The 24994-nt window shown below is 35.8% G+C and overlaps 1 pseudogene; it reads right to left on the bottom strand.

The window, feature by feature from the left end:
• Positions 1-709: 709 nt before the first annotated feature.
• Positions 710-24994, bottom strand: part of LOC131800907 (phosphopantothenate--cysteine ligase-like) — a 62983-nt pseudogene continuing 38698 nt past the window's right edge.

Raw genomic sequence — 24994 nt, 5'->3', positions numbered from 1 at the left:
GGTAGCTAAAATTAAATGACCTGAAGCATCATTGCATTACCTTTACCGTCAATATTTCAAATTAAATTATTCCTAGACCCCCTACAAACAATAATAGTAATAAACTTAATTACTAAATGTAACAACCGAATCCCCAGACAATTAATAATAAATGTCGCTAGACCTACCAAAATATTTATAAACTTATAAAACTATAATTATGTTTTTAAGATATTTATATAAAAAGAGGACGGTGAAGAAAATGAAGTTGAGAAACTAAACAAAAAACTTAATTTAGAATAAAATAAGATAACTACCCATTTATCACTAGGGAAAATACAAATTAGGAATTTTACTCCCCTACCTACTACCGTGCACACACGCAATGTAGAGTCCCCATATTGGGCGAAAATGCCGAAATTGCCCAATAGATAGGTGGTGTGATGACTTCTGAGCAGCGGGTGGGGTGATGGGCGATGGTGATGTTAAATCATTTGGGAGCCAGTGTGGGGGGTATAATTCCAATAAAGATAATTTGTTTACCTGATATATGTTAATTCATGGGCGTTGCTGTTGGGGTTATAGAGTTGCGCCGTTTTTTTTCAGGGAGTGTTGTTGTTCTAATTTGCATAGAGTATATTTCAAATTGTTTTTGTTGTTTGAGTTATGTGGGTTATTTGTTGTTGCTTTTCCAGCTGTTTTTTGGTGTTTTTGTTCGTTGTGTTTGTTCTTTTTAATTTTAATGAATTTTAATACCGTCGTCCAATACCAGGTCCAGGATTCAGCAATCGACAAAAATGCGGCGTTGTCACGCGACAATCAACTTGCATGTGATGCCGTTGTTGTGTTGTCGCTGTCGCATTGACATTGGTCATTGTCGAGACATACCGGAATTTATGAACTCACTGTGTTTTGTACCTGCAAAGAAGATGGATATTATTGTAGAGGTGTGTGGAAAGGAACAAGTTTATCAATAAAAAAAAAAAATAGAAATTACAAAACAATAATGATAATAGATGGTACTTATACATTTTATGGAACTGAAGCAACAATCTTTGATTTTAAAACGTTTTTTTCCACAGATGACTTCTTAAAAACGAGGATTTAAATAAAATTTTGTTAGAGGGTCTCTACAGACAAAGAAAAAAATTGGACGAAATCATATATTCTCTTCGAGAGTACTCTGCCGCACCCAACCTGACAAACGGGCGTACAAACATAGCTAAATTAAGTAATGAACTGTTAACTGACTGAAATTTGCACCTTCGGTTGCCACCAGAACTCAAGAGCCGGCCATGACAGCCGATGGTCACTCTCCGCTCGCAATAATCGACCGTGGCATCAGAATAAATGCCGAATATTATCGCGAAAATATTCTGGAGGGTGTATAAAGCTTTGTGCACGTAACATTTTGGCCGCAGACGTTGGGCATTCCAAGAAACTCAGCACCAAGAATCACCACCCAAGAATGGTTAAAAAATGAGCGCACAATGGCCACCAAAATCTCCGGATACTAATCCGTTGGACTATTGTGTCTGGAGTATTTTGGAAAGCAAGTTTGGTACTAAATAATACAAAAGTGTCGATCGCCTAAAGCAAGCGCTTCGCCGGGAATGGCAAGATTCCGCAGAGCAACATTCGGACAGCGTGTGACGGTTTCATTGGCCGTTTGAAGGTCACAATTCGTGCCAAAGTTGACCATTCGAACAAATCTAAACTTATTCCTATTTCCGACATTTTTTGCTTTCATTCAATAAAATTAAAAAAAATATAAGATTATGGCGTTTGACTTTGTTGCAGTTTTTTATCTCATTCGTATCATCCTTAAGTTTCAAAGATTTTAAAGACTTTTTGGTGTAAAAGGCAAACATTTTTCTATTATTCTTTCGGAAAAACTTGAAAAATATATATAAAACCCTGAAAGTAGGAAAATGTAATGAAGTTTTGACTAAAAAAAAATTATCAAACTGCTTAAGTTGTGCAGTTTGAGTACTAAAAAGGTCTAAAACAAATTTTAGAACGAATTTAAATTCGATGGTGGACTATTTGCTGATGAAATAGCGGGCACAGTAAAATATGAAATATTTATTTAATTTGTTTTAAACATATGCGACAATTTTAAAACTTTTTAAAAATGTTTTTTTTTTTTTTCTATTATTCCAAAAGTTTATGGTGCGCATATATGTACTGTTTATTGCAATAAATTTCCAAGCCTACAAAAGAAACAACCTCTTTAAATATTAATTTCACGTCAAGAGAATTTACAAAACTTTCTCATTTTTGTGTATATTATGCATGGCCTAATGAAGTCAAAAGGTTAAAATCGTACCTTTCCCCCTATTTTAATATTAAAATTTGTGTTTGACGTTGTTCACCAAAAGAAGAAGAAGAAGGAGTAGAAGACGAAGTCAAAAGTTCAAACAAAGTCCATAACATTCCAGTGCCCCTTTTAACATTCTAAAATGTTATTTATTTTAGTTTGCTGCCTAACGACAACACAGACCCAATGAAAATTAAAAAGGCCAACGTTTCTAGGCCCCACATACAACGGCAATAATAACAGCAACAATAACTTAACAAACACGCCAAAGAAAAGCAAAAGTTTTTCCTTTTTTTTTTTTTTTTTTTTTTTTTGGTACTTACTACATCAGCAACAATTGGTTCCTCAATTTCAAGGCCTTGCAGTGCTTGTTCTCTACTCAGGTGTACTTCATAGGAGCTGGTTGGCGTTACAAAGACCACGCGGTGTTTACGTGTTTGCAAAATGTTTGCAATAACCAACTGCAAAGAAAAAAGAAACAAAAACATAAATACAATGAGAACAATTATTATAAAGAAATGTATAGTTCAATGGTAACATAAAAAAGTACATGAAAGTACGTAAACTATTTCTGAGAATGCAAATAAAGGGTAATCAATTAAAAAAAACCCATTGACGCAATCTGAGCTGATGACTTTACCTGTGATATAAAAAATCGTTTAATTAAGTTTATGGTAAAAAATAAACTAGCCCAAACTGTCCCTATTTTTTATATATACAGGGTATACAGGGTGAGATTAAAAAATGCAACCAACTTCAGACTGCTGTCATTCCTAAGCCACTCGTCTGGCAGCCTTTAAATTGTTCCAGTGACAGCTCATTATATTGTTTACAAGCGTACAAAAGCATTTTGGTGAGAAAAAAAGTTATTCGTGATGGAATTCAAGCGTGATAGAGTGATTTCTTTATATTTGGCTGGAAAAACACAAATGGCTATGGTTAGAGCACTCCAGCATTTAAATGTAAATAAATCTTTTGTGTCTCGTACCATCGCTCGTTACTGTGGTACTGGTAGCGTAGCCCGACGTCAAGGAAGTGGACGGAAGAAAACAGCAACATCAGCAGAAATGGTTCGAAAAGTAAAGAAACGAAACCCGCGTCGCAGTGGCCGAAAAATGGCTCGTGAGCTGAACATATCGCAATATTCCAATATTGAAAAATAAGTTCAGGGTAAAGCCATTGAAATTACATTGTAAGAACTTACACCGCAACAGAAAGAAAAAGACTCAAAGGAGCTAAAATGTTAAAATGTTGAACTGCGGAATTTGGTTTTCTCCGATGATAAAACATTCGTTGTCCAGCAGTTTGTAAACAAATAACATGATTGTGTTTATAGCCAAAGGGGTGAACTAAAAATCTAGACCTTCGGTTGGCCATTAGTACTCAAGCGCCGGCCATGGTGATGGTGTAGGCCGCCATAACAGAAGTGGTCGCACTCCGCTCGTATACATGACATCAGAATAAATCCCAAATATTATCGCGAAAATATTCTGAAGGTGTATTAAAGCTTTGGGCACGCAAACATTTTATCCGCAGACCTTGGACATTGCAACAGGACTCAGCACGCGCCACCCGTGAATGGTTACAAAATGGTTCCTCGCTTCATTTCCAGCTCACAATGACCACCAAAATCTCCAGATAACAAACCGTTGGACTATTGTGTCTGGAGTATTTTGGAAAGCAAGGTTGGCATTGAAAAATACCAAAGTGTCGATCACCTCAAGCAAGCGCTTCGCCGGGAATGGGCCAAAATACCGCAGAGCAACATTCGGGTATCGTGTGTTTCAAAGGTGACAATTCGAACAAATCTATCTTATTCTAAAATTCGATGCTATTCCGACATTTTTGCTTTCATTCAATAAAATTTAAAAAAATGTAAAAATTATGGCGTTTGACTTTGTTGCAGTTTTTTTTATCTCACCCTCACATTTTGATAAAACCAAAACGTGCCTCATCGAAACTCTAGGTCTCTTAGAAACCAATCTAGCGATGTCCGTCCGCCTGTCTGGCTGGCTGGTGCGCACGATAACTTTCGAGGGAGTATCCGATTTGTACATCGTAATATTACTATCAAACTTAGATCAAGTTCGGAGAGGTCATTATCGGTTGATTTTTCTGGTTCACTCTTTCTGGTAATATTTCATCAGTGCTAGGTCAGGTGCGAAAATGGACAAAAAATGAATCATCAAGTTCCTCCCCCACAAAGGATCAAAAGATTACATAATTATAACTCTTATCAAATGTGATGTAGGATTCCGATTGTCTTCAATTACACATATCACAATATTTTAATTAACCTTTGGTTTGATATGAGAATGGAATATATCGATCTACTCCTTCTGAATATCTATAAAGCTCGTAAAGCGCGAATGGACATTCGATTCCTTTCAGACTTGGTACATTTCACACATCCCATTATTTATACTCACTCCCTCATATTTCACACATCCCATGATTTCCATTAACACAAGATCTGCTGTGAAGATGTGACATATCGGTCCACTCCTTCTGGTACCTCCTCCACAAAGGATCAACATTTTGAATATCCATAAAGCTCATAAAACGTGAAATTAACATTCGATTCCATTCAGACTTGGTATATCTTTCAACATTTTCTAAAATTATCACATATCTCATATAAATATTTTATCATATTTATTTAGGTCCGATACGAAATGGAAAATATTGGCGCATTCCTTCGGAACTCACTCATAGATGGCCAACAATTTGAATAACCGTAACAAAAGTCAAAATACATATATTTCAAATTATTCGATTATTTGGCTGAGGGTACACAAATGTCGGCAAAACCGATTGATACTTTTTAACTTGTTATTTTTAATTTAAACAATTCAACTTGGGTCCCTTTGCCATCTTCGCCCCCAAAAAGGGTGTAAATGATGTCCTAAACTATTCGAGTGGACATGGCGTTTGTGTTGAATTATTGTGTAAATACTTTGATGACAACCTGCAGTTTCACAACCATCGAGAGGGGGCACAGCACTACAAAAGAATGTGTGTGTGTGTGGGTGAATGTGTTTTAAAGGACACAATTACATAGATACGTGGAAGTGAAATTATGGAAGCGAAGAGAGAGAGAGAGAGTTTGCAGTTACAAAACATTCACTTACATTCCTTCTATGTCCATTGCCACTGCCATAGCTTGGCCATTGCTATTTGTGCGAATGACAAGTGTTTTCGAATGCGAATGGAAACACATATATGCACAACATACACCCACACATAGACAAATACAGCTACAGAAACTAAAGTGAAATATCCTTTTTTTCCAATGTTCACAATTTGTGTTGCCTTTGTTTACATGTGTTCAAGATAAACAAAACAGGATATTTGTTTATAAAACAATACACACCTACAAATGTTTAGAGAGAAACAAACACACACACACACACACTCCCAGTGGAAGGATGTTAACTGCTGTCAACTAGCAAAGATAATGTCATCGTTTTTTATTTTTCGTTTTGTTTGTTTGTTTGTTAGTATGTGAAACACGTTTGATATTAGAAAAATTTTAATTTGGAATTCAGAAAATAGATGTTAAAACATTTTTTGTGAAATTTAAAAATATCATTGGATTGCGGATTTTTGTTGATTATTGAAAAATGTGTATATGGACACATATATTTATAAAAAAAAAACCAACAACAGGTGTGGACAATTTTTGAAGAGAGGGAAGGAAGTACTTGAAAATGTCATGACATTAAATGTAGGATTTCTAGAAAGGCTTCTGAAACAGAGGACGCTATTAAAGTTCATAAGCACAAATGTCGGTATACAATACCTGACTGTGGACATTATTCTAATATTATGAAATAAAACAAATTAGAAAGTATCAGTCGGTTTATCGATAGGTATATCCTTAAGTTTTATATGCTAGGCTTATACGGCCAAATGGCAAGGTTTGTCCTATTTACAAACGCCAGTAAATATTCTTAAAATGCAGAATACCACGATTTTTACTGAAGAAATGTCTTGAGACTCTCGGTTATAGATTGAATTATATGAAAACTATACGCTTATTTACTAGGATGTTCTTAAAAAATATTTCATATTTTCAGTCATGAGATACTTAAAAAAAAGGAAAACCAGGGTCCAAATACAGGATGAGATTAAAAAACTGCAACCAACAAAATGACTGCTGTCAATTCTAAGCCACTCGTCCGACAGCTGTTAAAACTTTTCCAGTGCCAGCTCATTATATTGTTTACAAACGTACAAAAGCATTTGGTGAGGATTTTCAGAAAAAAATTATTCGTGATGGAATTCAAGCGTGATAGTGTGATTTCTTTATATTTGGCTGGAAAACCACAAGTGGCTATACTTAGAGCACTCCAGCATTTAAATGTAAATAAATCTTTTGTGTCTCGTACCATCGCTCGTTACCGTGATACTGGTAGCGTAGGCCGACGTCAAGGAAGTGGACGGTAGAAAAGAGCAACATCAGCAGAAATGGTTCGAAAAGTAAAGAAACGACTTGTTCGAAACCCGCGTCGCAGTGGCCGAAAAATGGCTCGTGAGTTGAACATATCGCAATATTCCATTCGGCAAATATTGAAAAATGAGCTCGGGGTAAAGCCATTGTACAAGAACTTACACCGCCAAAAAGTGCAAGAACTTACACCGCAACGGAAAGAAAGAGACTCAAAAGAGCTAAAGTGTTGCTTCGCTTGGCCGAAAGTGGTGAACTGCTGAATTTGGTTTTCTCCGATGAGAAAACATTCGCTGTCCAACAGTTTGTACAAAAACAAAATGGTCGTGTTTACTTGCCAAAGATGTCAGCTGAAAATGTCCACCTTCGGTTGGCCACCAGAACTCAAGCGCCGGCCATGGTGATGGTGTGGGCAGCCATAACAGCAGATGGTCGCTCTCCGCTCGTATCAATCGAATGCCGAATATCATCGCGAAAATATTCTGGAGGGTGTATTATAGCCTTGGGAACGCAAACATTTTGGCCGCAGATCTTGGATATTCCAAGAGTATACAGCAGCATCGCACTCAGCACGCGCCACCCAAGAATGGTTACAAAATGAGTTCCTTGCTTCATTTCCAGCGCACAATGGCCACCAAAATCTCCGGATACCAATCCGTTGGACTATTGTGTGTGGAGTATTTTGAAAAGCAAGGTTGACACTAAAAAATACCAAAGTGTCGATCACCTCAAGCGAGCGCTTCGCCGGGATTGGGCCAAAATACCGCAGAGCAACATTCTTCGGCATTGTGTGACGGTTTTATTGGCCGTTTGAAGGTCATTATTCCTACAAAGGTTACTTTATTTGCACCTGACCTTTCTCTAACATGGGTAGTTGCAGGAGAGGACCAATACTGAAGATATGAAACATTTTTGTTTCAGACCCTTGAATACTCAATTTTGAAAAACTTCTGTTGGAATTTGCAATCAACCTGAATGGAATTCTTAATTTTGGATTTTTAACTTTGAATACCGAAATCAAACTTTATAACATTTTTTTTTTGAACCAAAAGTTCCAGGAAAACTAAAAACGTTTAAAGTCTTTAAAAAAAATTAAACACTTTGTATACATTGTATTGCAACACTTACCTTGTGCTTGTATTTGCTCAAACTATCTCGGGCTTTGGTAATCAATAGATTTTCATCCGTTTCCAATTTGAAGGAGACCACAAATGCCTGCGGCACCCATAGGCTGACCAATGGGGCTAACATTTTTGGCACCAACTGCAACGAAATTGTGGGAGCACCTTCACCCGATTGCATTTTGTGAGTGGGCTGTAAGAGAAGAGAATGGAATAGAAAAAAGAGAAACATAAATAAACAATGGAAAAGCTGTAAAAATTTCTAAATTAAGTAACACTGGTGTTGTGGTGACACCGAGGGGGTTGGGAGTTATACATTTGAAATAAACACAATTGGTATGTGGGGTAACAGAAAAAGTGGATTTTAATGCAATACGTTTAGGAAAATTACGTAATTTAAAGTAATTTAATTTAATTTTTGTATCCTAAAGTTTTAAGCACAACCCATTGTGCCAAGCCTAGGAGGTATAGGTTAAGTCGAAAATCTGGATGGAAATACTTTCCGATACAAAATTTATGTTTGAAATAAACAGATTATCGCACTGTTGCAAAAAAAAATTAATTCTTATTTTTATGAGTCGACTTATGAATGTCAGTCCGTCCGTCTATCCGTATTATCCGATAGAGATGAAATTTTCCAAACAATATTTGTTTGGCCCAAGGATTGGTAAAAATCAACCGATTTCGGGTTAATTGTGCACCAAATTTCCAATATCAGTCCAAATGACCTGGTTTTTGGCACATCCGACCGAATTCAGTCTAGAAGCAAGAACATCAAATTTGGTGAAAATCGGTTCAGATATAGCTATAGCTTCCATATATATGTTTCATCCGATTTAAATTTTATCAAGATCGGTTCAAATGACCTGGATTTAGACACATCCGACCGAATTCAGTCTAGAAGCAAGTACATCAAATTTAGTGAAAATCGGTTCAGAGATAGCTGTAGCTTCCATATATATGTTTCATCCGATTTGGTCTTTAAGTCCCTCACATTTGTAATATGCACTATTTGGTACTAGATATCTTATAGAGCTCAGAAATAAATTTGCCAAATTTTATCGAGTTCGGCTCAGATTTGGATATAGCTCAAATATACATCCTTAATCTGATTTCAGGTTTATTGTGCAAATAATGGCTTATATCAGCCCAAATGGAGTGAATTTGGGGACGTCTGTTTCTATTTGGTGGAACTCAGCTCCGATATATATTTTTTTTACCCTCCACCATTCTATGGAGGGAGTATTCCATTTGTAACTCCTCGAAATATAATAGATCTTACAAAATATATATATTCTGGATCAGCGTAAAATTCTAAGACGATCTAGCGATGTCTGTCGGTCCACGTTTTCGTATAGCCCCATATTACGGTAACTCCCGATATTCGGTATTTTCATGATTTTAGCGACATTATTCACCTAAACTGTTTCAAATTTCGTATTTATTCTGGATCAGCGTAAAATTCTAAGACGATCTAGCGATGTCTGTCGGTCCACGTTTTCGTAAAGCCCCCATATTACGGTACCCTCCCGATATTCGGTATTTTCATGATTTTAGCGACATTATTCACCTGAACTGTTTCAAATTTCGTATTTAAAGTTCGTACTGGGTACTACAGCCTATGACAAACAATTTCGTATGTAGGTTCACGATTTCGTATATCCCCCCATAAAGTGTCTGTTTTCGGATTTTTTTTTTAATTTTCAGGTTCCTTCGAAATGGTGGAGGGTATTTAAAGTTCGGCCCGGCCGAACTTAGCTGCTTTTTTAAATGTTAATATAATTCTTCTCGTAGTGATATCAGGCAATGTTACTTGGTATAAAAGATAAAAATGTGTCGGTCAAATTTGGATTGGCGAAAATGGATTTAGAATTTGATATGCCTCCCATATTCCCTCTGAAACCAAATTATAAGTGCCCTAAACTTATAGGTTGATAGGTGGTATGATCTACTTCAAATAAATTCCCAATATAAATTCTTATCTTACGGGGGCTCTACTAAATATGCATAGTGGTGTAAGGTATCATATATAGTAGGCCCTGCCCGACTTTCGACTTTTCCTTACCGGTTTAATTTATTTTTATGTATATTAATTTAATTTATACAAATTGGAGATTTTTAATGTAATCTTTTTTCGATTGATTTTATTTTAAATTCACAGCACATCCATGCGGCGTATAACTTTTGACATCTTTCATACGCCCCGCAGTCCCAATTTCACAAAATTAAATTCTTTTGCGAGCTTCAATTATAAAATTAACTACAACTAATTTAATTTATTATTCCATTTAGTTTTTATTAACTCGCTACACATTTTAGACATAGAACATGCCACAACGTACCGACCACATAATATCGGTCAAAAACAAATTTGCGGTTTTCCTGGCTAGCATTAATTAAATTCACCGCAATGACAAATGAAACATTTAATGTCACTTAAATGGTTGAAACTGTGTTCGTTTTTTCCCCTTTTTAGTCACTACAAAGTTGAGAAATTCAACAAAAGGATATTCAATTTCATTACAACTACAGTACAGTCCATAAATTATTTCAACAAGGATAGTTGATAGTTAACATAATTTTCAGAAGAGCTTGATGGGGGTACCAATATTTTTTGACTAGCGAAGGGCGGAGAAAAAGTGCTCATATTTGGAGAACTCACACTAGTATCAAAATTCCCACTACCCAGCAAATCATGCAAAAGAATTCTCCAAAATTCACAACAACAACATTTTTTGGCAACATTTTTTTCCTGGTAGACATCAAAAAAAAAAGGATGGTATGGTTTGCAGAATTTGTGAAAAATTCCCATTTGCAATATTGTACAGCATTATTTTGTTGCTGTGCAACTAGGTTTTCTTTTTTCGTCCGGCTTCCAATTCCACGAAAGCTTTTGTAATTCGTACCATTTTCCGTACAATGTACTTATATGACCAACCAACCAACCAACTTAAATGAGTTCAGTTGTTTGGCGGCTATGATGAAAGGGGATGGATATTATTCAATTTATTGTTTTTTTTTTTTTTCTGCTGTTCTGTTTGGGCGGTTTTGCGTTTCCAGTTTTTCGTTTTTTTTTTTTTTTTTTTTTTTTTTGTTTCTCAACTAGTAAAACCATCCAAATACAACAAAGAATAAATTTCAAATGAAAATAAATTGTGCGGTTTCTTGTTATTTACAATAGTTTATGGTCATAGTTTGTTTTGTTGTGGGTTTTCTCTTAGCTAGTTTATTTGTTTCCCTTTGTTCCGTTAAGTTTTTCATGCTTATGATGGAATTCAAGGGTTTGGCTTTAATATGTTTGCAATTAGTTGCAGTTGAAATTATTTCGAATATAATTGTTGGTTTGGGGGAGATTTTATGTATTTCGAGAAGAAGCCTTATGAAGAGCTATTTAAGTCAAGTAAATTTTAATAATTAAGCTCATTTTAAATAAATATAATAAATTAATAAAAATTGACATTTTTATAGAAAAAATTCGTTTCAGTCACAGTGAGCCCTGATTTTTTCGGTAGAAAAGAGGCCAGTAAAAAAATGACCAATCACACTGTAAATTGGGATCATTTAAAAGACCAAACGTCTTTTCCGTTTGAGCGTTTGTAAGACACTGAATTTATTTATTAAAAACATTTCTTAAGAACTAGTTGTGATAATATGACTTAACCTAAATTATAACTAAGTGTAAATGAGAGAGAGAGATAGATACCAACCGTACACATGCATATGCACCATGCCACCATAAACCTTAGGGGGAGGTCATACACACGCATAGCTATCTCACATGTGGCAAGCAAACATGCTGCACTTGCTTATCAGTCTGAGTAAAGATTACATCCCATAATCTAACTCCACCATAACACATGCAGCAATTGAAAATTCTGTATTATTTATTTCTAACTCGAAGGTCTGCTCACCACATTTTCTTATCTTATTTCATGTGGACTGTATTAAGAAGATCCCAGTTTAACAAATCCCTCTCATCTACACTAGGTAGCCCCGCTATTCTCTTTTATTATAAAAACATGTTCACTTATCCGTGAACACACACTGAGGTCAGAAAAATGCGTCAGTCACATTATAGTCTGATTTTATCTATAGAAGAAATTCGTCTCAGTCACACTGAGGTCAGAAAAAATGCGTCAGTCACATTATAGTCTGATTTTATCTATAGAAGAAATTCGTCTCAGTCACACTGAGGTTTGATTTTTTTCTATAGAAAAAATGTCTCAGTCACACTGAGGTCTGATTTTTTTCTATAGAAAAAAATGTCTCAGTCACACTGAGGTCTGATTTTTTTCAATAGAAAAAAATGTCTCAGTCACACTGAGGTCTGATTTTTTCTATAGAAAAAAATGTCTCAGTGTCTCAAATGTCCGTCTGTGGAAATCACTCTAGCTTCCGAACGAATGGGCCACGTTTTGGTATAGCCCCCATATAACGGCACTTCCCGATATTCGGTATTTTGATGATTTTAGCGACATTATTGACCGGAATTGTTTCAAAATTGGTATTTGAAGTTCGTAATAGATAGTACAGCCTAAAGCAGAAAATTGTCTGGACCGGTCCAAGTCTTCGTATAGCCCCCACATAACGGTACCCTCCCGATATTCGGTTTTTTGATGATTTTAGCGACACTATTCTCCGGAATTGTTTCAAATTTGGTATTTGAAGATCGTAATGGATACCACAGTCTATGGCAGAACATTGTCTGTGCAGGTCCACGTCTTCGTATAGCCCCCCATATAACGGCACCTCCCGATATTCGGTATTTTGATGATTTTAGCGACATTATTGACCGGAATTGTTTCAAATTTGGTATTTGAAGATCGTAATGGATACCACAGTCTATGACAGAACATTGTCTGTGCAGGTCCACGTCTTCGTATAGCCCCCCATATAACGGTACCCTCCCGATATTTGGTATTTTGATGATTTTAGCGACATTATTCACCGCAAATGCTTCAAATTTGGTATTTGAAGTTCATAATGGATACTACAGCCTAAATTAGAAAATTATCTTCGTATGGCGTCGTATAGCGATATTCGGTATTTTGATGGATGTTACAGCCTATGACAGAAAATTGTCTGTGCAGGTCCACGTCGTCTTATAAACCCTAATATAACGGCTACATTCAGTAGTTTTTAAGATTTTAACAGAATTTTTAACAGATTTTAATTTATTTTATTTATTTTTTTTTTTTTGAAAATTCCAAATGGTGGAGCGTATTCAAAGTTCGACCCGGCGGAACTTACAAATTTTTTATTGTTTTCTATAAAAAAACACTTTAAGCACACTGAGGTCTGATTTTTTTTCTATAGAAAACTGAGTGACTGATTAGGGATTGTATTCCTTTTATTTATTTATTTATTTTTTTTTTTTTTTTTGAAAATTGCCAAATTCGTTCCAAATGGTGGAGCGTATTCAATGTTCGACCCGGCGGAACATACAAATATTTATTGTTTTCTATAAAAAAAATACCTTAAGCACACTGAAGTCTGATTTTTTTCTATAGAAAACTGATTGACTGAGTAGGGATTGTATTCCTTTTAAAATGCCGCATGTTGACTCCTAAACATAAATCACTTATTCACTTCTCTAAATTAATAATAATTTCATTTCATTTACAAATATGTGGTGATAATTCTATGTACATTAATAAAATTATTTCTTCCAAAAAATTAAGTACTACAGACAATCCATTCAAACCAAGGGTAGTCAAGTATCTAAAATAACAACGTAAACAAGTCTATACAAATTGAATTCATTCTCTGCCCTCAACACTCTTCAAATTTTATTCACTGGTCCTCTGTAACGTATACATGCTGGTATAAATTATACGCCATAAAGACGCCCCCAAAAGAAAGTAATGCATTTTTATTTGTAACGGAAATGAATACAAATTATTTACATTTTTCGTAATATTCTCTGCTACAAAACAAATGCTAATTTTAACAAATACATTTGCAAGAAATTTCGAGTTCATATTTAAATAGACTCTCCTCCGTATAACATTTATATTTATGGGTTGTCTTTGTCGTATGGAGTGGGGAGAAAGATGGCATTTGGAGTTTGTATGCCTTAGAAAATGCTATATTTTTCAGAAAGATACTGTAATAAAATTCCATAAATTTTAAGGATATGCGAGAAAATATAAATAACCATTTTGAAACAGTGTGACAGAGCTTAGAAAAGGTCCATAAACTCGTTGAACGTGATGTAATTGAGTTTTTTTTTTTTAAATTGAAACCTTATGGAAATGAAACCCAATAAAATGATATCCTTTAGTAAAAAAATAAAACACGATTTATATCGCCAATTATTATGTACGAAAACCTCTCGTTATACCCAAGCATATAATTCAGTACTGCGTACAACACACAGCAATTGTCGGATAGCCAACAAAAAAGTTCTTAAACTGACAATCTGTCATGTTTTAAGTACACCCGAACACCATTATGTCGAACTCTTCGCATATTTACCCCCAAAAGACCGAAATAAACCATTCAAATAGGCCGCTGTCACAAACACAAATAGGATTACAAAGGCAATTTATTTTGTCTGGTCCTTGTTAGTATTGGTTTATGACCTTCGTCAGGCGTCGTCTGTCTCATAATGGTGACCATAATGAGAAATGTCAAAGACAATTATGCGATTATTTACCGAGAGCTGTTTAAGGCCAGTAAATATTGATTTAATTGCCAAAAAATGTGTGTCATTTGGGATATGCTATAAAAAATAAACAATTTTGGGTAATCTTGTGCGTATACTTATTGACGACATGTATACGCATGAATTTCTTAAGGGAACAATCTCCAATCATTGTATTGGGATTTTCTACCTGTAGAACTAAGATCTAAGTATCCAAAAATCACTTCTCTGTGATTAAGATAATTTTTAATTTTTTTTTGTTGTTGCAAAATCGTCAGGCAAAATCCCATTATTGTTGTTTTTATAAAACAACGTTTGTTTATGAGTGGAGAACGATGGTAATGTTTACCAGGGGGTAAGGCAGGGAATACCTAGGTTTCGGAAAGAGCCACCAATCCTCATCAGTTCCCTTGTTTCTTGCCTGGGATATTCTCCCCAGAAGTTATTTTAAAAAATAACTTCTATGACAAAAAACATTTTTTTACCCAAGTGACGAGATCGTAAGCTCAATAGAAGAGGGACAAAAGAATTACATAAAACTAAAATTCTTTGGAAAATCTTCTAAATCTTACAACCGCACTTATAAACATTTACATCTTTCTCCACTTGTTATGCTTTCGTTCAACCTGAACGAAGTAACATAACCATGTAAGTTTGTTTTGTCTGTTACAACAAGAACCCCTTCGTCGACCGTGCCTGTGTCTATTATAATTTTTAATAATATAAAAAGTAGTCTTCAAAGACTGAACTTTTTCTATAGCAAGATTCAGTCTTTAGAGACTGAAGGTATTGTTTTCTAAAGAAAAAATCAGTCCTCAGTGACTGAGGAAACGTTTTTCCAGAACAAATAAGCCTTGCGTGACTAAGGTAATTATTAACAATAGAGAAAAATCGTTTAGATTAAGGATTTTGTTAAAAAAAATCTGAGAGAATTCTTTCTAAAAAAAAAAGAATCAAGCCTTTGATATAATTTTTCTACACAAAAAATTAGGCCCCACCAAACTGAGTAAATTTTTTTACAGAACAAACCATGTCCTTAGTGACTGAGGAAATTTTTCAAATCGAAAAAATCTTGTTCACAGTGAAGAAAATTTTAGTTTAATTTACTCAGGTATTTTCTTATAGAAAAAACATGTCCTATATACATCACTGCCCTTGGCAACTGAGGAATTTTGTTTTTATGAAAACAAGTAAAAAACCTGCAAGTTCGGGCGGTCCGAACTTTGAATACCCTTCACCATTTGGAACGAATTTGGCAATTTTCAAAAAAAATAAAATCCGTTAAAAATTCTGTTAAAACGTCGACTTGCACAGACAATTTTCTGTCTTAGGCCGTAGTATCCATTACGAACTTCAAATACCAAATTTGAAATATTTCCGGTGAATAATGTCGCTAAAATCATCAAAAAACCGAATATCGGGATGTGCCGGAGCTATACGGACCTGCACAGACAATTTTCTGTCTTAGACTGTAGTATCCGTACGAACATCAAATACCAAATTTGAAACAATTCCGCTAAATAATGTCGCTAAAATCATCAAAATACCAAAAATCGGGAGGAACCGTTATGTAGGCGATATACGGACCTGCACAGACAATTTTCTGTCATAGGCTGTAGTATCCATTACGAACTTCAAATACCAAATTTGAAATATTTCCGGTGAATAATGTCACTAAAATCATCAAAATACCGAATATTGGGAGGTACCGTAATGTAGCAGCTATACCAAAACGTGGACCTACATGGCCCATTTTCAATACCAAAAGTCCTGCAGAAATAATATACATGAGTAAAATTTTATTAAATTACTTCATTTCGTTCGGAAGCTAGAGTGATTTCGTTCGGAAGCTAGAGTGACGGATAGACGAACGGACATCGCTAAATCGACATAGAATTTTATGCTGATCAAGAATATATTTACTTTGCGGGGTCTAGAATATATATTCGGACATCGCTAAATCGACATAGAATTTTATGCTGATCAAGAATATATTTACTTTGCGGGGTCTAAAATGTATATTTCGAGGTATTACAAACGTAATGACAAACTTAATATACTCTCCATACTATGGTGGAGGGTATAAAAAGTAGTTCTTAGTGCCTGATGCAAAATTTTTTAATGGAATAAAATCAGTCCTCAGTGACTTCTATAGAAAAAAATCAGTGACCGAGAGAATTTGGAAAAAAAAAATCAGTCCTCCCACTAACGACTTGTCCAATGACCACTAATTTTTTTCTAAAGAAAAAGTGTCTCATTTGCTGGGGTCTGATTACCTCAGTTCCCAAACTCTGATTTTGTTTAATATATGAATTTCTCGGCCACCATAAAGACCACCTCCGAGGCATATATAAAGAATTCCTACGAGGCATATATAAAAGTTTCATTGAACTCCAATCCAAAGATTTAGCCCTACGCGTCACTGAATAGTTCCTCCAGCTCTCTTATTAAGATTTCCTTCAGCTACGGCTCTTCCGACTCGTCTATATGGAAATGCTTCGACTCGCAGTAAAAGAACTTCCTTTCGCTCCACTACGTAGACTTCTTCCAACTCACCTAAATAATCACCACATATGTAAAGCATGCACTATCGTATACGTGCTGTCATAACTCATACGCCATTTAACACTGGATAAATTAAATTATTTATGTTCTATGGGTCCTGGCATAACCCAACATTTCCCTAAAACTTGAAACACATCACAGAATCACACAAAATCTTTAGACTTTTCTAATCTCTTGACATTAGTTATAAAACAATTTCGAAACAAGAAAATTAAATTCAACACTTTCAATCTAACATTGGAATTGTTACGAAACGAAAGGCTTTAAGCTTTCTTTCTGCCTGATGCCTGCCATGGCAGACACAATTCAATTTCGAAAGGATAAAGAAAAGTTTATGCTGTTGTAAGGGGACTTGAATTCCATGTAGTCGGTGGGACGACCTTGCTAGATTCATTCTCTCTTCTACAGAAAAGTAAAGAGCACCTTCCCGCCCCTCCTGAGACAAAATGTTGGTTGAATGCAATGTATAGAATTCACCAAACGTTTGTTGTGAAGTACAAATGCTAAACCACATTCGCCACCAAAAATTCATTTAATTTGATTTCGTTTTTTTTTTTTTTTTTTTTTTTTTTGTATTTGTATTTTCCTCGCCATTTTTCCATGAGAAAAGACGTTAGAAATAAATGTTAGGATGTTATTTAATGGAACTTATTTCGAAGGGGGCCTTCAATTTGAAGGCAGCAGAGCAAGATGAATAACATGAATTTTATTTAATTTCGTTGTCCTCTTCCACACGCTTCGTCAAAGGTCATGGGTTGGGTGCGATGGGTGGTGATCTTCGCATTGCCCTTGGCATTCTTGTTGAAAGGATAGGATATTGTCAGGTTTATTTTTTTTTTTTTTGTTTTGTTTTTCATTAAGTAAGTGCTTGTGAGTGTCAGTCATATCACTTACTGTATGTGTGCTGCTGCTGCTGCTTCAAAGGACACCTTGTCCATGTATGTGTCTGTAAATTATGTATTTAGGGTAAATACCTTGACATGTCTTGAGGTGTGCAGCTACTGCTGCCATCTTTCGTTCACCTTTCATAAATATCCCCATAATCAGCATTTTATTCAATGTTATATTAATAAGTTTCCTTTGTTCGGTGGGTGTGGGTGTGGGTGTGGGTTAGGTGGGTGCCATAAAATTCATAAACCATAATTTAATCTGAGAATTGCGTGTGCAAAGAAGGAGGGATGGGGGGTTTTGGTAATGATGTTTCTAAAGAAAAATTCCCGTAATTGGAATGAATAGGAAATCGATTCTTAATTTTCCTTAAATTAAAATGGATTGTTTCTTAAAGAATTGTTATACCGATTTTTTTAAAGGAAGAAATTTAATATGGGAGAAGTTTTTGATGAAGACTGCGTCTATGACGCAAATACTTTTGCAATAAAAATTGTATTAACGAAAAATATGACTTTTCTATAAAAAAAATGTCACAACACATTAATCAGATTTTTTCTATAAAACAAATGCCTTAGTCACAGGGGGTTACTTTTCATAAAAAAAATGCTCTATTGAATAAGAATGGATTTTCTCACAGAAAATTGTGAAATGTGACCTCTGTTTTTTTTTTTTTTTCTAAAATTTTTTTTTTCCTTTATCACTGAGGACTGATTTTTTCTATAGAAAAAAATCCCTAGGTAACTGAGGACTGACTTTTCTCATAGAAAAACCTCCCTCAGTCGCTAAGAGCTGATATTTTCTCAGGTAAAGAGAAAAAAAACCTCAGTCGCTAAGGCCTGATTTTTTTGCTTAGAAAAAAATCGCTCAGTCATTGAGGCTTTATTTTTTTCTATAGAAAAAATGCATTTAGTCATGGAAGCCTGACTTTTGTCTTTAGAAAGTGTCTTCAGTCGCTGAGGCCTGATTTTTTACAGAAAAAAATCTTTCACTTCCGATTTTTCTATAGAGAAACAAGTAAAAAAGTTGTAAGTTCGGCCTGGTCGATCTTTGAATACCCTCCACCATTTGGAATGATTTGGACAATTTACAAAAAAAAAATCCGTTAAACCTTCTGTTAAAATCTTAAAAATACTGAATATTAGAATCCATACGACGACGTGGACCTGCATAGGCAACTTTTTTCATAAACCATTACAATATTCAAATGCGAAACTTGAATAAAAAATTCGGTGAATAATGTAGATAAAATCTTCAGAATACAGAATATAGGGTGGTACCTTTATATTGGGCTATACGAAGACGTGGACCTGCACAGACAATTTTCTGTCATAGGCTGTAGTGCTCATTACGAATTCCAAATAACAAATTTGAAACATTTCCGGCGAATAATGTCCCTAAAATCATCAAAATACCGAATATCGGGAGGTACCATTATATGGGGGCTATATGAAGTCGTGGACCTGCACAGACAATTTTCTGTCATAGGCTGTAGTACCCATTACGAGCTTCAAATACCAAATTTGAAACAATTCCGGTGTATAATGTCGCTAAAATCATAAAAGTACGGAATATCGGGAGGTACCATTATATGGGGGATATACCAAAACGTGGACCTACATGACCCATTTTCAATACCAAAAGTACTGCAGACATAGTATACATTTGAGTAAAATTTTATCCACCTACTTCAGTTCGTTCGGAAGCTAGAGTGATTTCCATAGACGGACAGACGGATAGACGGACATCGCTAAATCGACATAGACTTTTATGATGATCAAGAATATATATACTTTGTGGGGTCTAAAATGTATATTACGAGGTGTTACAAACAGAATGACAAATTTAATATACCCTCCATACTATGGTGGAGGGTATAAAAAACCTTAAGCATTAAAGACTGATTCCTCAGTAATTTTTTCCTACTGGAAAAAAACTCATTCGTCGGTGACTGAAGGATGATTTTCTGTAGGAAAGATCAGTACTATTTGACTTAAGGAAAAAAACTATAGAAAATATCAGTGGCGAATAATTACAATATTTTGAAAATATAAGGATTGGCCTCCATGACAGATTTTTCCATGAAAAAATATTTATTTCTCAGTAATTGTTCATTTTAAAAAGATCATTAATGCCAAACAGAAAATGACTAGAAAAATAATTCCTAGACCGATTATGTTTCCAACAACCCACAACCAAAAAAAGGCCAGCTCAACAAATCCCCTATGAAATGACTGACCTTTTCGGTGTGCTATAGAGCACAAAGCATCATGCACTTGTACAACATTCTCCAAAGACCCGGTGACCAAGTCAAAATGAAGAAAAAGAAAAAGCAGAGGCAGAAAGATGAAATGAAAAGCTGTTTTGAAAAACGTGTACAATACTGAGATTACAAAAAAAAAAAGAAAAATAAAATCCGGCATTTTTTTAAATAAATTTTAGAATTTTTTCCTCTCAAGGGAACTACTGCTGCTATAGACTTGCAAAGTCATTGTCATTTTTATGAGGATGCCAAGAAAATATAACAAAAAGGAAAAACAGTAGAACAAGAAGAACAAGAAGAAAGGAAGTGGAAACTAGCAACATCATGTTGTCGGCCAGGATGTAGCAAAGAAATAACCCCCGGAAGATGAACATTGAAAATTCAGTTGCACCACACAAACAAACTGATTCACTGCCACAAATTATGCAAATGAAATTATTATTCGACGACGTTGACGACGAAGATGACATCGTTAAGGATGCTGTAAAACATGAAGTGACAATGACAATCACTTTTCCATTCGCCATGGAGAGAAGAAAAGGGACATGGGAGAACAAAATAAAATCAAACACTAAACGAGTGTGGCAAGTTGCAAAGGGAATGAGGTATGGGAACCGAACGCCAACACTGGAAGGCCACATTCAAGTGACAGCTAAAGGATAGAAGAAAAACTTCCAAGAGCCGCCTTATCGGGGTGACATGGATGGAAAAAGAAACTCAAGTTCAAGACGTCATCTGGCTGGTGGGCTGTGCAAAACAAAAAAAAACAGCCTCTAAAGATGTTGCATTTTCCAACTTCGTGATTATCATTAGCATCATCACGCCTCTACACAAAGAACCAACCCATGAATGATTGTTGTTGTCCAATGGTTTGGCTGGCTTTGAAATCCTTGAATTCTCTGCCACTTTTCAATGTTGCTGAGTTGGCGTTTAGTTGCTCCTCTAATGTCAATGTCAAGGCATTGCCACCGCCATCATCAGCATCAGCATCACTCTGCCGCTAAGCCGTGTAACCAAGCAACAGCCTCGTTTAGACTCTTCTTTATTCCGCCTTGGGCAATTTGTACTAAAGAGGCCAAATAGAGTGAATGGAAGCAAAAACAAGCAGAAAACCCACTGGCGTGTCATCTGCAAGTGTTGTTGTAAGAAATTGAGCGGATGATAATATTAAAGCTTAAGGAAACCAAAGCAATGTGTCATCATCATCATCATCATCGGTATCCTCGTCAGAGGCAAGCCATGACAAGGCAGCCAGCCAGGCATGTTGTGAAAAATAGTAAACCCACGGACCATTAGAAATTAAAGCAGCCGAAAGAGAGTTCAATGTCAGGGCGACAGAGAAGATTTCATTTTGAAGTTGATTAAAACAGAAAATTAAATATATTGCAAAAAGGAAAGGTGACGTTGTAGGGAAAATGGGATTAAGAAATTTAAGGAGGCTCTGTTAAATTGAGAGAGAGGGGGAAGGTAGTGTTTACAATAATAGTGGACCTACTGGAGTGAATTTTTAAAGTCCAGCTTTGTGAAGAGCACTTTTAGAGGGTCTTTATAAACCACCTTTAGGGGGTCTTTAAAAGCCACCTTTAGGGGGTCTTTATAAGCCACCTTTAGGGGGTCTTTATAGACCACATTTAGGAGGTGGTCCTTATAGGCCACCCATAGGGGGTCTGTATAGACCACCTTTCTGGGTTCTGCATAGACCACCTTTAGGGGGTCTTTTTAAACCACCTTAAGGTGGTCTTTATAGACCGCCTTTAGGGAATTAACAGTGTGTTATGAAAAAACTGCAACAAACTTGAGACTGCTGTCATTTCTAAACCACTCGTCCGATAGCTGTTGAAATTATTCCAGTGGCAGCTCATTATATTGTTTACAAGCGTACAAAAGCATTTTGGTGAGAATTTTCCAGAAAAAAAGTTATTCTTGATGGAATTCAAGCGTGATAGTGTAATTTCTTTATATTTGGAAAACCACAAGTGGCTATCCTTAGAGCACTCCAGCATTTAATGTGATTAAATCTTTTGTGTCTCGTATCATCGCTCGTTACCGTGATACGGGTAGCGTAACCCGACGTCAAGGAAGTGGACGGAAGAAAATAGCAACATCAGCAGAAATGTTTCGAAAAGTAAAGAAACGACTTGATCGAAACCCGCGTCGCCGTGGCCGAAAAATGGCTCGTGAGCTGAACATATCGCAACATTCCATTCGGCCAAACATTTTTAATAATGAGCTCGGGGTAACACCGCAACAGAAAGAAAATAGACTCAAAAGAGCTAAAGAGTTGCTTCGCTTAGCCGAAAGTGGTGAACTGCCGAATTTGCTTTTCTCCGATGAGAAAACATTGGTTGTCCAGCAGTTTGTAAACAAACAAAATGATCGAGTTTACTTGCCAAAGGGGTCAGCTGAAAATATGCACCTTCGGTTGGCCACCAGAACTCAAGCGTCGGCCATGGTGATGGTGTGGGCCGCCATAACAGCCCATGGTCGCTCTCCGCTCGTTTTAATCGATCAGAATAAATGCCGAATATTATCGCGAAATTATTCTGGAGGGTGTGTTAAAGCCTTGGGCATACAAACATTTTGGCCACAGAGCTTGGACATTCCAACAGGACTCAGCTGAGTAGTACTCAACACGCGCCACCTAATAATGGTTACAAAATGAAGTTCCTCGCTTTATTTCTAGCGCACATTGGCCAAAAAAACTACGAATACCAATCCGTTGGACTATTGTGTCTGGAGTATTTTGGAAAGCATGGTTGGCACTAAAAAATACCAAAATGTCAATCACCTCAAGCAAGCGCTTCGCCGGGAATGGGCCAAAATACAGCAGAGCAACATTCGGGCAACGTGTGGCGGTTTCTATGGCCGTTTGAAGGTCATAATTCGTGTCAAAGGCGACCAATTCCAATAAATCTAAACTTATTCTAAAATTGATGCTATTTTCGTCATTTCTTGCTTTCATTCAATGAAATTGGAAAAAAAAATGTAAAAATTATGCGGTTTGAGTTTGTTGCAGTTTTTTATCTCATCCAGTATAGACCACCTTTAAGGGGTCTTTAAGGACCAGATTTAGGGGGTCTTTATAGATCATCTTTAGGCGTCTTTATAGACCATCTCTAAGGGGGATTTGTAGACATTCTGTAGGGGGTCTCAGTGATTAAGTCTTTTTTATGGTTAGACATTTTTTAAAAGAAAACAAAAAAAAACATGGAAGCCTGCATTTTCCTATTAAAAAAATCAGTCCTCATTGATCTAGTAATATTTTGAAATATTTTTCTTAGTAATTTATTTTAATTCCCTTGATATTTATTTAAGAAATCCTATTAAGTCCCATACCACTTATGGTCATAAACAATTATGAAGAAAAGCAATGAATAATAGAAGAATAGAAAGGAAAATTACTTGCATTGTTCCAAAGACAATAGAAAATAAAATGTCAGCAAAAGAGAGGAGAAACAAAAACGACAACACGCATCAAATGTTTACAAATCAAATTCTCAGACTCATTGTTGGTGCAAAATTGCAAACAAAAAAAAAGGGGGGAGGTGGTTGCGCACTAGGTGCCCAACTAGTATTGTGGTAGATAGATCCCGATTAAAAAATGACAAAAAAAAGAGGGGAGTAAACGGAAAACAAAAAGAAAAATATGACCGAACAATGTTGTCTGACGACAGGTCGTATTGATTTGGCACGTGGATGGCAATATTAAATTAGAAAAAAATACGAAAGCAATTTTTCTTCTACTTTTTTTTTCATCACATTCATAAATCAATATTGATTCGATGAAAATTGTCATTGAAAGGAAAAGGGTTAAAAATGGTTTGACGTAAAATTTTCAGGGAAAAAATGTAAATTCAGTTTTCTTTAAGAATATTTTCACTATTACTCAATATCCTTAATGGGGTTTCCAAATCACATATGCATCCTTTTGCTGCCGGAAAACAGTCCTTTACTTTTTTTTATTCATTCATTTCTAATTTCTTAATATAATTTCAAAATTCTTTTTTTAAACATTTTTACATATGCATCCTTTCGATAAAGAGAGAGAGAGAGAGAGAGAGAGAGAGAGAGAGAGAGAGCGAGCAACAAATCTACCTCTACCAAAAAAATAACTATCAAAATTCTTTACCAACTCACCATCATATCCTGCGGTATGTAAAAATCCGATACAGCCGCTGCCAAATACAACACGGCCCGATCTCAAATGCGGCCAAACATTCACAGGCGGCCCTCAGAAGCCACATATAGTCGACGACACTGGTAAAGCTCACATACAGAATCATTTGCGATTCACGAGCCTGTTTATATTTCGCCAAGATTGGTGCGAACACATCCACCGAATCGGGATTAACCGTTATCGAAGTGCTCTGGCCATTATCCGTAATATCGAGCATATCGAAAAACTGCTGTCCGGTAAAATGGCGGGTAAATGGTTCCAACGACTTGAGACGATGCATAAATATAACGGCATAATTATGATCTAGGAAATATTCTGCTGATGAGGAGCCACGTGTACCGGCACTAAAGTTATCCACAAAACGTACCGTGTTGTGCTCCAATGGGACGGTTGTGCCACCTGACTGGAAAATACAAAGAAAGCAATAGATATGGGGAATTAGTAATGAAAAAATAGAAAACAAAAATATTAGGCTTCGAGTTTTCAATCAGGCGAGATCTATAGGCTTTTTAGAATAGTCTAGTTAGGTAGTTTACTATAGAAAAGTGAAACAAGTCGATTTTCGAATTGTGTGCCAAAAAAGTA

Source organism: Musca domestica, unplaced genomic scaffold (genome assembly GCF_030504385.1).
Source record: "Musca domestica strain aabys unplaced genomic scaffold, Musca_domestica.polishedcontigs.V.1.1 130, whole genome shotgun sequence".
NCBI classification, from domain to species: Eukaryota; Metazoa; Arthropoda; class Insecta; order Diptera; family Muscidae; genus Musca; species Musca domestica.
This window is presented reverse-complemented; position numbering and strand designations above follow the sequence as displayed.